The following is a 16,651-nucleotide window of genomic DNA, read 5'->3' on the forward strand; positions in this document are numbered from 1 at the left end:
GGTCTCACTTTGAAGATAATGTAGGCCAAGTCGCCACTGGATCACATATTGAAAGGTCGGACTGTCCACTTCAACGATCACAAACTGTTCAATGTGGTGCAAATCGGGTACCCAATTTGAAGAATTCACACATAATTGGGCCTGGGTCCTCGGCTGGGCTCATTCAAATTTTAATCTGAACCCACTCGACGCAAGTTGCACTCCTACCAACCCCGACAAAAGGCAGGATTCGATACTAGCCAAGGACCTTACCAGAACCTTCCAAATGCGCAATTGGGCAGAGTCTTGCAGATATTAGCCCAATTCCATCTAAGGGTTGGTCCGAATTAGCATTTGTAACTGCTTTTGGCTCAGGTCTTCAGTTTAGGCCCATTTAAATTTTGGTAAAAGCCCAACCTCAATTCATCCAAATTGAACCCTTAGTTAAAGTTAGGGGTGATCATGTCAACCTGGCTCGGAAATTTTGGGTTTCGGCCTGGGCCCGCATCAGGCTTACAAATTTTAGGGTTGGACTTGGGCTTAATACTTCAAGCCTGGCCTAGGCCTGGGTCAGCTCGTATATATTTAAACTTACACATTTTATGTATAATGTATACATATTTATACATGTTATTTTACATTATATTATATATTTTATATATAAATATTATAACATGACATGTATAATTTATATTATATAATATATAAAATAAAAGTTTATATGCATGTTATGCCATTTAATATAAAATATTACAGATATGCAATGCTTTATATATGAAAGACATTGGCGCAGAATCAGGCCCGGCTCGGCCCAAACCTGTGTAGACCTGGGCTAGGGCTTATGTTACAGGCCCGGAACCCCTAGCCCAGGCCTAAGCTATATCCCTTATCATAAGTGCAAAGCCCGACCCGGCTTGTCCATGATCACCCTTACTTAAAGTTTCTAAATGCCAAATATCTTAGAAGTGAAGTTTTAAATATGTTGGGATGAGGCTTCGTATTTGAATGAATGAATTCCCAGGATTAGGGATTCAAGTTGGGCAAGGTTAGGTTGGGTTGAGATCAACCCTTGGATTGGGGTTGGGTTCGGGTTGGCCCAATAATTTTCATTTCCTTTTTTTCTTTTTTTCTGAAATGTTCTTATTTGTTACTAAGGTTGTGTTTGGAAATGATGCAAATAAGAGTGAATGCGAATATGTAGAGTGTAAAACGGTTCATATAAATTGTAAAGTTGGGTTAGTTTTGCACTGAAAAATTTACCTTCTTATCAAACAGACTTTTAGTTATAATGGATGTGAACATGAATTTCAATAAAGCCTATGGTTTTTTTTTTTATCAAAAGCCCACTTGAATGAAAATTTACTTCTTTTTTATTGATGTACTTATAGATCTTATTATCAATGTAAATATGCATTGGTCTGTCATTTGTCAATGCATAAATGTAATGTTGCCAAACATAGGCAAAAGTGAACCAAAGTGAAAATTTACCCTGAGCCAGGATTTACACTCCATTTGCATCGTTTCCAAACGCAGTCTAAAGTTAACTGAATGGTTTTCTTTTTTCAGATAGGTAGATCTTCAGCAACTCAATAGACAAGAAGACACACTGAGCTTTTGGGGTATTATTTTTATAGATCAAGACTGTTTGGTTCACATCACGATCTTGTCTTTCCAGGTAGATCTTTCATTGAAGCTTCCCGATTTTCAGCTTTTTCAGTCTTTCCATGTGAAAAAAATAATCTTTTATCTTTTAAGCTTTCCACAGACTGAAAGACACACTGGAAAGATGTGCCAAACACCACCTAAATTAAGGGCAAAAAGAAATCGGGTACATGAGTTCTGTATAGCACAATGTGGGTGCACACATCATCCATGTTCTATCTGTTCACAGAGATTTGCACATTGTAATTTCTGATGGATTTTTTTCCTCTAGCCTTCTTTCTGCAATAGGCTTTGTTGTCTTGTTTCTAGATAAAAATTTTGTTTCAGCAGTGGGTCAAAGTTGTATGGTCCAAATCCCAGAACAAGAAGAAGAATGAGCCATACTTAGTGCTTTAAAATGGGCCAAAGCATCTGGTTTGAGAAGAGCTCTCTTCTTCAGTGGTTATGGAAGATTATCTTCTCTAGGGATGAGGGGTTTTGGGTTTGAGGGATGGACTATCTTCTGCTCTCACCCGGTTGTATAGATCAAGGATTAAAATATTGATATGATACATTTGATACTATTCAAAATTTTTAATTAAAATAGTTAAAAGGTTTTGGACCTCTTCCCCAAAAGTGTCAATGGTATCCAAAAATCTGATTTCAAAATCAAGATTTGATATAATCGAATCGAATTCGGATGTATATGATTCGATTCAATATATATTCGAATTCGATTATATTATAATAATAATGTTATATAAAATATAAATATAATATTATATAATATATTTTTGTCATATATATTCTCCTTTTAATGCTTTTTGACATTTAATTACATGTCTTACAAAATACAAAAACACTTGGGCTATGTTTGGTGAATAAGAGGTTTGGAAAAGACGTACTTGTTGCACAAGTACTTTTTTGAAGTGCTTCTTTTAAGAGAGCCTGAAGGCTGTTTGGTGACCCACTTGCCAACCACTTATTGGGGTGGGGATGTTTGGTGACCTACTTTCCTCACAAGTGTTTATATTGGTTTAAATGACACTTTTAGCCTTCACTCCACACATACTTATAAATAATTCTTTCCATATCATTATAATATACATTTCAATAAAAAATCACCACATCACTATATCATGACATATGAGAACCCACATGGGCTCACACATGGAGTGCCACATGGATGATGATGATAATAATAATAATAATAATAATAATAACAATAATAATAACAACAACAATAATAACAACAACAACAACAACAACAACATCAACAAATAATAATAATTTTTACAAACTACTTCCAGAAAGCACTTTCAATGAACAATTTTCACAAAATACTTTCAGAAAGTGTTTTTATGGTGCAATTTTCACAAGTTACTTCTAGAAAGCACTTTTAAGGACCGATTTTCACAACATACTTCCAGAAAGTGCTCTTAGGGAGCAATTTTCACAAATTTACTTCTATAAAGCATTTTTAAGGATCAATTTTCATAAATTCCTTCCAAAAAACACTTTCAAGGCATTGTTTTCACAAAATACTCCCCGAAAGTGTTTTTAGAGAGTAGTTTTTACAAATTCTTTCTAGAAAGTACTTTATCGAAAAAATATTAAAAACATTACCAACAAAAATTCATAAAAAAAAATTCACAAATATTCACACTTTAAGAATATATTCACACAAATATTCATATTAAATAAAGAAAAAATTCAATCACAATTGAAGAATATATTCACACAAATATTCATCCAACTCCAGCAAATTTTCACACAAATATTTACAAATACTCATCCAACTTAAGCAAAATTTTGGCATAGTTTCTAACAAAAAAACGTCCAAAAGAATTTTGGATTTCTCATATGAACACAAAAGAATCAAATAAAAAATTACCATCAATAAAATCCAAAAAAACCAAACATGGAGGGGAAGAGTTTGGGCAAACTCACCTTCTAGTCGTTAGCGGTTAGATGGTGGGATATCGCTGCTGAAGTCACCCAAACATAGATATTTGACCAGAGAGAAAAGGGAAGTTTCTAACTTTAAAAAAATGCAAAAAATAGCCTCAAATCAATGGAATACTACAGAAAAACAAAGATAAGAGCAAAACGACAAGTTTGCCAGCCATTTTTTGCTCACCATCGAACGCCGCTAGTGGACTTGCAACTAATTTCGTCGCTGTTTGGTATGTTGTATGGTTTCAAATGGAGGAGGATGATAACCACATGTAGGGGTATTTTTGTCATTAAAAAACATGGATAGGTTTGTTCCATTCGAATGAAAAAACACTTCTTCTAAAATAGCTAAAAAAAAACCACCTCTTGGTCACTTTTTTAAGAAATGCTTCTTTTAACAAGAAGTACTTAAAAACTACTTAATGTGTGGTCCCATGTCTTAAAAGAAGTACTTGTTGAAACAAATACTTTTTAAAGGTGAAATCAAACAGGGCTTCGATTATATTTGAGTGACAAGAACACTCAGTTTTACTTTTCTAATTACCAATAGTGGTGATTGGGTAATCCCATGCTAATGTTCATCTCATCTCCCCCATCTCTGCCACTCATCTCATCTGCCCTGGTTCTCCCCCATTCCCCTCCATCTCTCTACGGTATGAAGGTGGTCGTTCACATGAGACATCTAGACTTCAGTAGCTGGAGGCATTGTTGTAGAAAAATTAGGTGAAGGTTTGGGGTTTTCAAGTTCTCTGATGTATCTTTTCAATGTTCTTCTCTTTGTTTCTCTTTTGATGAATGACCCCGCTTTCTCTTTATTCATGTTACTGGTGGTAAAGGGATTTGTTACCGTGACTAGAGGCTTAGTTGCTTTCTTTAGATTTTTTAGGTGTTTTGTTTTCTTTTTTTCGTTTGTTGTTTTTCATTTTTCTTTAGTTTCTTTTGGTGTTTTGTTTTCTTTCTTTTTTCATTTGCTTGAGTCGTTTATTTATGGTGAATAGAGGCTCATTTTTACTCTTCAAGACTTAGGGTTTTTATGTCAATTCGAATATTCAATTAACTGGTCAAATTCGAATTCAGTTGGTAACTTTTCACATCTATCGAATATTTAATCGAATTAGAATCATCACTTCTACAATCCAAATCAAATTTGAATGTAGTCTGATTCGATTTGAATTTGCTCCATTTACAGGGCTACTTCCAACTAATTAATTATTATAAAATAAAAATAAAAAAAAACATAAGTATCGATCATATTGATGTGCACTGATATTATGTTTCAATATTAGAAATATTGATATTTTAATCCTTGTTATAGCTACATAAAAAAATTAATTTTATTATCCTTATTAGAATAATTGCATATACCTAGAATCATAGGGGAAATTTGTGGTAGGGCTGTAAATGGATGAGAATCCAATCCAATTAAATTTGATCCAGATAACTTGTTATGCATACTGGCCGGATTAGACCACACCAAATAAATTAAACCTTTACATTATTGGATTGGATTTGAACTCCAAGGTTTAAAAAGTTTTATACATATAAGTTTTTGATAATATTGATATATAGTATGGTAGGAAATCACAAGCTTGAATAAATTTTACTATGTTCACCCATCACCACATATATGCTGTGTCGGTATCAGTTAACTGCCAACTATTACAAATCCATATGTAACTGCTACAAATTGTTAGAAAACCCATATTTAACTATTACAAACTGTCAAACCCATACTCAGCTATTACAAGCCATTATAAATCCATACTCAACCATTAATAATTGATATTGATCAACTAATACAAACTATTACAAACCCATACTCAACTATTACAAGCCATTATAAATCCATACTCAACCATTAATAATTGATATTGATCAACTAATACAAACTATTACAAACCCATACTCTTCAATAATATTTTTAACACACCATGTTGGGGGTTTGAGGAATCCACCAATAAGAGCAAAAGCCATGTTGTCAAGTTGCAACTCAACAGCAAATTTGATACCCATGAGGAATGCAACAACTTTGGTTTTGAAGAGGGGAACCAATTGGGGCAGGAATAAATATGAACACCCCTATGATTTCTGATAAAAATACTAGCTTTAACTTTATTTTCTCTTACTGCACCATCAATATTTATTTTCAGCTAGCAGTGGTTCTCAGTAGGAAATGTAGTCTCAGTAGTGGAAGAGTAACAACTTTCTCCGTTCTTCGAGTAAAAATCACATAAACCTTGAGAATGTTTTATAATAGCTTCTTGATTGAAAGTTTTATTATTAAAGATGGTGTTATTCCTCTACCTCATAGGATAGTGGCACCATGAAGAAAGACAAGGGTATCTAAATTTTTCTCTATCTTCCACCAAGACATCAACCACTCAAATTAAAATTGAACCAAACCAAATTGGTTGGACCACTGGACAATAGAGAAATGATGTGTTCTATGGTTTCAGCATTCTCTACACAAAGTTGACATGCTGGATCAATGTCACTGATATAATGATAGAGACATACCTTGGTAGATAGATTCGATGAATGCAATGCCACAATAAAACAAAAAGCTTGATGCAGGGAGCGGGAGCTGACATTGTATGATTGAATTTGCAGTAGATGAGGAAAAGAAATGTCTAATAAGTTGTTCTCTCCAAGTCATTTGCATGTGGTTAATGAAGTTTGCAACCCTCCAATTAGAGATGAGATCCCGGTGGTCGAGCTTCAGAAGAGACATGTACCTCAGTAGAAAGCCATGGATCTTGAAGCATACTAATTTTCTAGCCATCCCCCACAATCCACTTACAAACCTTTGAGAAGTAACTTCTGTGAATTGAGAATACTAGCCCAAGTGTGGGAAATTTGGCCCTTCTCTTTCACATTCCAAAGTGAATGATTTGTTAGATACTTTACTTTTAGAAGTCTGACCCAAAGAGACTCTTCAGTACTGCAAAAACGCCAACAGAGTTTACCCAAAAGTGCTTTGTTCTTCCACTCAACATCTGTCAGACCCAAACCACCCATATCTTTTCAACGTAAAATAGAGCTCTAGGACTTGAGATAGATTGGTCTTGGCCTAGTATGTCCTTTCCACCAAAAATCTCTACACAATGTTTTTATCTCTGCACACAGTTTTTGGCAGGAGTTGAGTTTGCATATGATACGTAGATATGGTTTCCAAAGTTGATTTTATTAATACTGTATGCCCAGCTTGTGAAAGAGTATTTGCTTTCCAACTCTAAAGTTTACTTTTGACTTTATCAACAAGAAAATTCCACCCAATACTTTTGGATCTATCAACAAAAATTGGGCTTCCAAGATATTTCTCGGTTGAGCCCATAACTCTAACCCCAAGGTTTGAAGCAATTCTCAATTGATGTCATACGTCTATATGTGTTTGAGCTGAAGTAGATGGCTGACTTTTGATAATTAACTTCTTGCCCCGGCCACTTACAGAAAGTATCCAATTGACTTTTAATACAATCAACTTCATGATCAAAAGGAACATTTACCAAAGATTAATAAATCATCAGCAAAGAGAATGTGGTTTAGATGCATACCGGTTCTACCAAAACAAATGCCATGTAACTCTCTAGAATAATCTAGTTTGCTTTGAATAAAGCATTTGAATAAGTCCTAAAATCCAAATGTTATGTCCGGATAATATATTGATATTGACATATATTAATTTGGATTAGATCAGATTGTAATTTTGTTGTAAATGTACTAGATTGTGTTTTCCATAATTTGGATTTGGAGAATGAACTTCTTCGATTAAGTGAAAAACAACTAGATGAACATGACAAAAATTATTTATGTAAGACTGTAATAGTAGATTTCTAGGGTAGGGCTACCTCCAGATAGGGATGTCAATGGATCAGTTTTGGGTTGGATCACATCCAAATCAAAATCAATTTGGATGGATTGGACAGGCAAATAAGACATTGAGTTTGACTAGTCCAGAGTTAATGGTTCAAATAGTATTTATTGGATTGGACTGGACTGGACCTGGTCCATTTGTGATGAATTTATATTAGATTGGGTTGGATTGAACCAATATCTACTCCATTGATAGAAGATAAGAATACGGGTTTCAATGGACTTAAGGATTAAATATTGCTAACGTTTTAATGGATTTATTTGGAGCCAATCTAAATTAAAACCAAATTGAATAGATTGGATGGTACTGAGTTGAATTGGACCAATCCAAAATGGTCCAAAGTATTCATCGGATTGGACTGAACCTGGTCCATCTGTAATGGATTCATATTGGACTGGAATGGATTGGACCAAATCAAATTCTATTGACACCCTACCTCCAAAGTCCAAACTTGTATAGACTTCTTTCATCCTTTTTCCAAAAGAAAAAAAAAAAAAACAGAAATGTTTCAATGTTTTAGGTAGAAACAAATTGGAAACCTAAATAAAAAGAAAACAATAAAAAACTTTCCTTTATTTTTCTCTTAAAATGATTTTTGACATCTCATTCAATAATATTACTTTAACAAGGAAAAGTCTAAATATATAATCATGCTTGATGAATGGTGATTTGGCCCGACCTAGCGAGAAGGGGACACATGGACACGACCTGACTAAGGGATGACAACTCAGCCTTGCAAGCCTAGTTCGCAACGTTTGACCTCGGGTATTCGGCCACCTCGGCCCAAAACTCGCCTCGATGTTGGGGCACCTCGGCATTCGATCCAGTTTGGAACTAAAGAATCGGAGTATCAGCTCGGGGCTAACAACCCAAATTGCCACGTAACGACTCCATAAGTTTCTCCAACAGACTCCGAACCTCACGGGATCATGCCACGTAACGACATGCCTTATCCTCTCCCCGCCCAGATCGGACAAAAATGATAGACTGCATTGACCGATACGTTACTCCCCGACTAAAGCGGAAACGATTCTCATCCACTCAGGCCAAAGATCCTAGAACCGTTTCGTAAGACCCACGGAAACTCATCTATATAAGAGTAACAACCACTCCAGGGCCCAGGTACGTGTGATCACTCTACTCTCTAGCTCTCAAGCTCTCGAATTCTCAAAGCATTCTGCTCACATATACTAACTTAAGCATTGGAGTGACCTTGCCGAGTTAGCCACCCTAGGTTCTCTGATTCACTATCTTGCAGATTCATCCAATTCATTGCCAATTGGAAGCCAGATCGTCCTACATCTGGGAGTAGTTAGATTGCGCATCATCAATGCTATCTATTCCAAGTTTTTAAAAAGACTAGAGACATAGTTGAGGTGTAATGGCTCAAAAAGGGTGGCACATAATTAGTTAGCATTCAACAAAATAATAGTTAATTAAATAACAACCATAAACCTTTTGTTGTCTAAATTTCAAAATTAATATTTTTCAACTTGATCAAATGACCAATAATATGTTTTAGATTATTTCACCAATCTTATAATGAGTCATCCATTAGTTGATACTAGATTTTTGGTTACCAAGGAGTTTAGAAGAAGGGAAATAAATTAATTAGTTTAATCTATAAAAAACAAAAAAATTAAAAGAGAGAATTGAGAGATAAAAAATAGGCTAGATAGTATTTTTCTTGCAGCAAAAATCAAAAATAGAAAAGAAATGACAAAATTAGGATGCTAGATATCTAACCAACCAAAAGTGTATAATTTTAAGAGAAAAATCCCACTTGATCTGACCAAGAATGAAGACTTGAAGAGAGATTGGTGAAGGTTCTTTTTGGTCTCCTTGGTGCATTGAACTCTTCTAAAACCCCAAGAGATAAAGAGAGCTCTATTTTCTCTATTACCATTTTCATTTCAACCTTTTTAGTTGAGCTATAATTACCAAAGTGCCCTTCCCATATGTTTAAACTTTAAAAAAAGAAAAAACATAAAACAATCGTTTTTGAATTTCCATCATCTCACGTCTCTTTGAGATGGTGGGAAATGCACACTGATTATATTTACTATTTCATTGGCATGTGATAGGCACGAGTAAAGATGGGATGAAAGGGTAGAAATATAGGTTAACCTATACGATATTATTGATTTAGCTTTTATGACCTGCACCAAAACCAAGGAGAATATCAGCTTTATATAAATAATATAGATGTATAGATATATTGATGTTATACAGTATATCATAAAACTAGTTTTCAAAGATATATAATAATATGGTTAAAAGTCATCCCATTATGCCGGTTTTTTCATTCCACAATTTTGTACCTTGTAAATGAGATAATATAAAGATTGGTCTTGATTAGGGGTGTTCACGATTCGGTTAACTGAACCATGGGCCTATTTTTGAGACCGATCGGTTTATGGAAAGCTGGTAATCAAAATTGAGCCAAAGCCGATCGATTAGCAAGTTGACAGGTTTGATTAATTGGTGGTTCGGTTTGTCTGTTTGTCGTTTTATTTTGTTTTTACAATATATATTATAAAAATTATATAAATATATAATAAAAAACTAAATATATATAATATTATATTTTAAATAATAAATAATATATTATATATTATAAATATATATATATATATATATATAATACATTTATTAATTTATAATATATAAAAAAAAAAATATATATATATATATATATAATATAAGATATATGTATACCGGTCTGTTCATTGTTCAATTAACCACCGGTTTTATATATTGGTTAACCGAAATCAAACCAGTACCTTTGATTTTTTAAAAATATCGAACTAAAACTGAACTAACCAGTTTAGTTAACCGAATTTTCGATTCAATTTAGTTTTTTGGTTTTTCTTTCTCACGCCTAGTCTTGAACCCTTGAATATACAAGTCTGGAGTTCTACCTAGTTCATCACAGCCATTAATTTGAGATGAAAAAAAATTTTCCGATCACAAATAGAGGGTGAAGAAGAAGCACCCACTCTGTTCATTTGAACCTCACAAAAAAAGGGTTGACCTCTTATTTCTAGTTTTAGCATACAAATGAAAAACCAAAAGGGTTTTTCATTATAGGCATTTGCACGTGAGATAGGTGAGTAGAGTGGACGAAATTTTGGACTTACAAAAGCATAAATAAGCATTACAGAATTTATAAAGGTATAAATAAAGGAAAAGTAGAAAGAGTTTGTCTTCACAAAATAGCATGAATGAAGCAGATCAATAGCATCAGTTGTCTTTTTTTCTCGTAAAATTCCATGACTGGTTTCTTCAATGGGAATATATGGATAAGAACTTACAAAGGTGAAGTAGAAGGAAGACGACGAGGGCGAGAAGAGATTGGAGGGCGAGAAGAGATGATGAACTGGGGATGTTTCGAGACTCTGCGAGGAGGGAAGTTGAGAAGAATCTCGTTCCTGGTGGAAAGGTTTCAGCACATCATATCTGAACATATATATCGCAGGAAAGAAAGAAATACAAAACAAAAAACAAAACCTAACCTGTTACATTTTCCCATCGCTCTCCTAAGGTAATAACAGAAAAATACAAAGCAGACAGAATAGATGCAGTTGGAGCCCCTCTCCTGACAAAAATGAACAATTAATTCAAAAAAAAAAAAAAACTAAATAAATCGCCAATCTGGTCTTAATTTCTATGTTTTTATCATTAATTATAAATTATAAAAGTACTAAAAATGAATTAAGGCTCCATCATTCAAGAAAAGAAATCAGCAAGAAAACAAACCGGATAAAGTGAAACCAAATCAATTGATAACACAAAAAGCGACATAACTCACTTTGATAGGGTTTTGAATTTTTTATTTTTCATGTGCGTATAGGGTTTGCCATCCCTATACCCACCTGGTTTCCATCCCTTCTCACTCATTTTAATATTAAATATAATTCATGATTGATTAGTTTTATATAATAGGTCACTTATATTTGATATAACCAATATCACTAAACAAATAATTCCACGATTTTTACGTTGATAATGATTAAGAATTTTAACCCCATTGAATTATATACTTGTGATTAGTATAGTAGAACTCATTTTGATTAATTAATAAGACAGGCAAAAAAATAATTTTTGTCTTTTTCTTGCTATTTTAATGAGTCAAAGTTTAAAGTTTTAGTCTCCATTTGTTGCAGTCTCTACTTCACATAAGCATGTTTTCCGTATCAGTATTGCGATGAAATGCATACCAAACTATAAAACAAAGTTTTATCAGAGACGATTCAGACCTCAATTAATGAATTGTAATTAAGGCAGAGTTGAGGTGAATTTAATTATTATAGGTTGAAGCCCATGACTGAACAGACCTTCTTGGATGCACTCCAACTGTGCAAAATTTTGCCGAAGACATCATAGAACACGACCTTGGCATGAGTCTGAGTCATACAGAGATGAAACCTTGGCCGGGGTAGTGGAATTTCACTCCATCTCTGTTCAAGACAGCATCACAAATCCACGCTTCTGAACCAGCCCCACCAGTCAAAAATTGGATTGGACTGCATTCCACACCCCAATTTCATTTTGTAAAATTGACCTTGGCACATATTAATTAACTCAACAGTTATAAACAAGTTTACCTTACTGGACTACTGATGCGCATCAGGCAATGGTCGTGCCCATTCATGTACATATCAACATTGTTGGCCTGAGTACTGATAATGTGATTAACTAAGAAAATTTATTATATATAGCTATGGTACTAATTAATTATTTTAATTCTCTCTCTGTCTTGTTCTCTTGATTGCCTTGTTAGGGAATAAGATAATAATAAAGTGGTTGAATTATTATAAGATTGAGATGAGTTGGATTAGGATTGATTGGTATAGATTCTGACTTGAGTTGATTTAATCCTTCTCGGTTTATATAATTATCACGCTAATGCATTCTTTCTACCTTCTCTGTCAGAAGGTTGAAACTTTGATTTGTCTGCAGAAGTTATACTCTCTTCCAACTCAAGGCTCAATTTGAAAAGAGTACAAATATATGTAGATACAAAATAATACAAAACACAACGTTTTACACTCTATATATTTGTAATAATACTACAGATTTTTCAGTTTGCTTGTTAGGCTCTCTGTACTGCAGCTTCAACCCCAATAACAAGCGTATATTTGTAATGAATTCTATGGTATATACATGGGGTATTGTGCTTCTCTATTTGGCCCGCTGAGGCCCATTTATCATCTTTTCGGCTAGAAAAAGTCCATTGGCCTTGCCTATGTTTGTTCTTGATCTATTAGGCACTGTTTAGGAAGTGCATAAATACAAATGTGTTTCGTTCATAAAAATGTAAAGTTGGTTTAATTTTGCAAAAATAAATTTGAACTCTTGCCAAATAATTTTTAGTTTTAGTTTTGATAGGAATTAATACACATTCCAAGATTAGAAACAAACATTTTCAAAATTGATCAACTTTGAGTGTAAACATGTATTGAAATTTATAATTTTTGTTATTTTTAATACACAAATGCATTATTATCAAATGCCTACGTACAAAGTTGTACCAACTGATGAGGGGTGGTTCGTTGGTATATTAGCTGGTTCACTCCTGCATTAACGTAAAAATGCCTGCAAAATTGAATTTGCAGGGTATATATATACATTGAAGTAGTGTTTGCACTCTTCAAACAGAGTAGTGTTCCCAATACCCGGCGGGGATGTGCTGTGGGACATGATTTGATCTCAGATATCAGCCATAGGTTTTTCTCGTAGCCTCAACCACGCCACGGGGTACTATAACCCCAACACTAGTTATGGTGCTTTATAGGCTCATTTTTAATATTTAAAATTATAATTAATCAATTTTATTTTATTAGTTATCTTATGAAGTGTTTTCAATTTGTTGTTGACCATGTCGATTGAACCATTTGAACCATCACCCGGTCAAGATTCTTGATCCGATTTTAGTAAAACCCAGTGGATAGTTGAAAACCGTTGACTTGGCCAAAAACCATTTGACCCGGGCGGTTGGACCATTGACCCATTCGACCCGGTGGACGGTTGGAAACTGTTAACTTGGTTAAAACTGTCCAACCTAGACGATTGGACTGTTGACCCATTTGACCTGATGACGGGGTCATAGGTTGCACACTAACTGTGTATGCAAACTTTGTGAGGCCATAATTTTGCACTCCGATGTCTGATTGTGGTGATTTTTTTTTCTTTTGGGTAACTTTTCGAAATCTATGCGTCCCAAGATGCTATAGGCGCCTTGCCCCACTATTTTTGCTAAAACCCTCCTCTTTTTAATTTATTATTAGCATTTTTATTTTATTACTTTTATTCTTATTAATGTTTTATTTTTTTAAACAATATTAATTTTAAATTTGTTTATATTTTTTATCACGTGTTAAATTAATTCATACTATTTATTTGCACTTTGCTTATAAACACAAACAAATATTACTTTTAATTGATTGGCAGTGTAGATCACCTTACATTGTGTATATGAAATACATAGAAACAAAATACAGGGTGCGACCTGAACCACACAACATCTTGCAGAACACCTATATAGGTGTCGTGTGGTTCAGATTACCAAATTTTGACCACAGTAAAGAACACTTATTCTGCTATGGCATGGTCTGGTGGTGTGGTTCAGACTACCAAGTTTTGGTCACAGTAAAGAATGCCTATTCTGCTATGGTTTGGTGTGGTTGAGACCAAACCACCCAATTTCTCAACCACACTATAGAACACTCCCTTGATGAAACACATTAAGAAATTTGATTCCCATAGAGTTTGAATTGAATTGATTCTATCTTTCTCAATCGGAGTAATTTATGTACCAAAAAAAGAAATTGATGTAATTCTCAAATTTGATAATCAATGAATTCTTTCTACCTTCTATGAGATTTTACATGTTAAGGAATAAGATCAATTAAAATAAAGTGGTCAAGTTATGATAAGATTGAGATGAAGTGCTTGAGATAAATTAAGACAGAGTTTGATTTGAATTGTTTTATTCTTCTTAGTTTATTCTTATGATGTAATTCTCAGAGATAATAATCTATTAATGCATTCTTTCTACCTCTGAGATTTTACATACCTGAAGAATGGGAAGAAGCTGCTCTACGAGCTCTTGGGTGTCGCCATGAGTCCCGAAGCTTCTAATAGGGTGGTGACCAATGACGATCTTCCACTTTGCAGCTGAAGCTCTGAAAGCTGACTCTACATCCTATCCACAATTTAAAACCCATTGAATGATACATAATCAATTCTTTACCTGACTGGTTTTCCTCTGTCATGGAAATGGGCCCCATACACAATTATTTATGTACCTTAAGAAGGTTTGAAGTATAGTTTTTTCTAGGGAGAATACCTCTCCAATCGAAGACCTGATCTTCTGATGGGTCGATAGTAAAATATTCATCAGCAAAAGGGGTTGTGTCGATGAAGAAAAACTCTGCAATTTCTGTCGAATAGGAAAGAAAAAAAAAATAATAATAACCTCAGTTGGCCTCTTAGATTTTTATCAAAGAGAGGAATTACAGAAAAAGCTCTACACATGAGAGTTATCTCACTAGCATTAACAATGTAAGATCTCAAGCACAGCCATCTGCTATCTTTGAGTGTAAGGTTTGGGCTCAGTTCTGCCTCCGCATCGCCCATGTAGTCATGGTTCCCCAAAACTGCATAAATAATTTCTGTTCTTATAAACAATAAACCTTTTCAAAAGATAATATTCTTAACCTATTACAATTTGAACTCACCACTGTACCATTGTTTCTGTAAGCTTTTATCAGTGTATATCTTGGTAAATGACTCTTCAAAAGCTGTATCTTCAACACCCTTCAGCCCTTCTTCGTAAAAATTATCCCCAGTTGAGATCACAAAATTTATGTTGAGCTTTGATCCAACCCTTCCCATCTATAGCCAATAAATAGAAGTTATGTCGTAGCACATGAAATTAATACTTAGTAATAACCATCTAGGAAGGACTAAACGGAACCATAACTTCACATATAAGAAAGTAAGGAAGATAGAAACAAAGAAAATAGAAATGAATGGAAAGGGAGTCGATCATCCTCTTTTCTCAGTGGAAATATGTTACTAAATTGTTTAGGGATATGAACAGATATTGAAAAGCATATATAACAGGGAAATGAATTCTTACTTAGTAGACAAGTCCTTCAAAATAACGTAGAAGTACCCAAAAAGAACTCTAGAAGAAGAAAAGAAAGCAATAAATCATCCAAATATTTACGTTCAACAAATTGAAATAGAGAAAGAAATTAAAATTCAATGACCTGGTGAGCAACTTCACATTGATTATGAGCCCCTCTTCTGCCCCAATCTCCTACGACCAAAAAGCTAAGTGATCCATCTGCGTTTGGTGAGTGTTCAAGACGCTGGAGCTCGGCAAGTGTAGATATTAAACATAAGCCCAAAATAATCATCAAGGTAAGGAATAAAGCCATGGGTTTGTAGGAGAAACCAGACATGACTCTGATGAGGGATGAAAGAAAGCAAACAAGAGATGAGATGAAATGCAGTTCTATATAGAGAGAAGCGTTTCAATGGTGGTCCTTAGATAAGTCTACTGAGTTGAAATCAACATATTATACATTTAACACCAACTCAGAACAGGATAACACCCATAAAATGTACATTAAAAACTTCTAAGGTGACAGGGATGGGAATAAATAATTCCAATGGATGGACGAAGGCCACCTACTTCTGAGTTCCACGCCCACAGGATTTCACATATGAAACAGCTTATTTTTAAGGAACAGAAATAAAATATCATAAATTCAGTAATCAGTTTGTTATATTAATCAGGTAGTTTGGTGAAGAAGGCTGAACCACCGGAAATCTTTAGTGTGGGAAGTTGGTTTTTCCCCAAATTAGCCACATATTTTCCTTCCTACAATCAGAACTCATGAGAAAATTTGGGGTCAAAACTCTCAGCCGTGTCTAGCTAGGATGAGCCCTCTCTAATGGACAATATTACAATATTAAAAGAAATAAGATTGTTAGTTGAGATTTCCAATATGTGGCTAATCTACAGTGTTTCCTGTTCCTTGGCTTAAAAAGGGTTGGTGGTGTAGGAAACGTCCCAACTTATTAACCCAATTAAGAAATCCTTTATTTCCGGCATAATTGATAAGGTAAATTCCACATACCTCCGATCCATGGTTGCCGAGAGGGGATCTACCACTTACTTCCCTA

The 16,651-nt window shown here is 34.3% G+C and overlaps 1 pseudogene across 1 annotated transcript; it reads right to left on the reverse strand.

The window, feature by feature from the left end:
• Positions 1-10,598: 10,598 nt before the first annotated feature.
• Positions 10,599-16,180, reverse strand: LOC148855333 (purple acid phosphatase 4-like; annotated as a pseudogene). Its single transcript, XR_016113035.1, has 9 exons — positions 15,730-16,180; positions 15,193-15,349; positions 15,004-15,111; positions 14,761-14,894; positions 14,529-14,657; positions 12,058-12,125; positions 11,788-11,976; positions 10,966-11,048; positions 10,599-10,881 (listed from the first exon to the last, which is right to left on the reverse strand). The product of XR_016113035.1 is annotated as a purple acid phosphatase 4-like (transcript).
• Between the last annotated feature and the right edge of the window lie 471 nt (positions 16,181-16,651).

This window comes from Nelumbo lutea, chromosome 4 (genome assembly GCF_056320005.1).
Source record: "Nelumbo lutea isolate HS-2025 chromosome 4, American lotus-T2T, whole genome shotgun sequence".
In the NCBI taxonomy this organism is placed as follows: Eukaryota; Viridiplantae; Streptophyta; class Magnoliopsida; order Proteales; family Nelumbonaceae; genus Nelumbo; species Nelumbo lutea.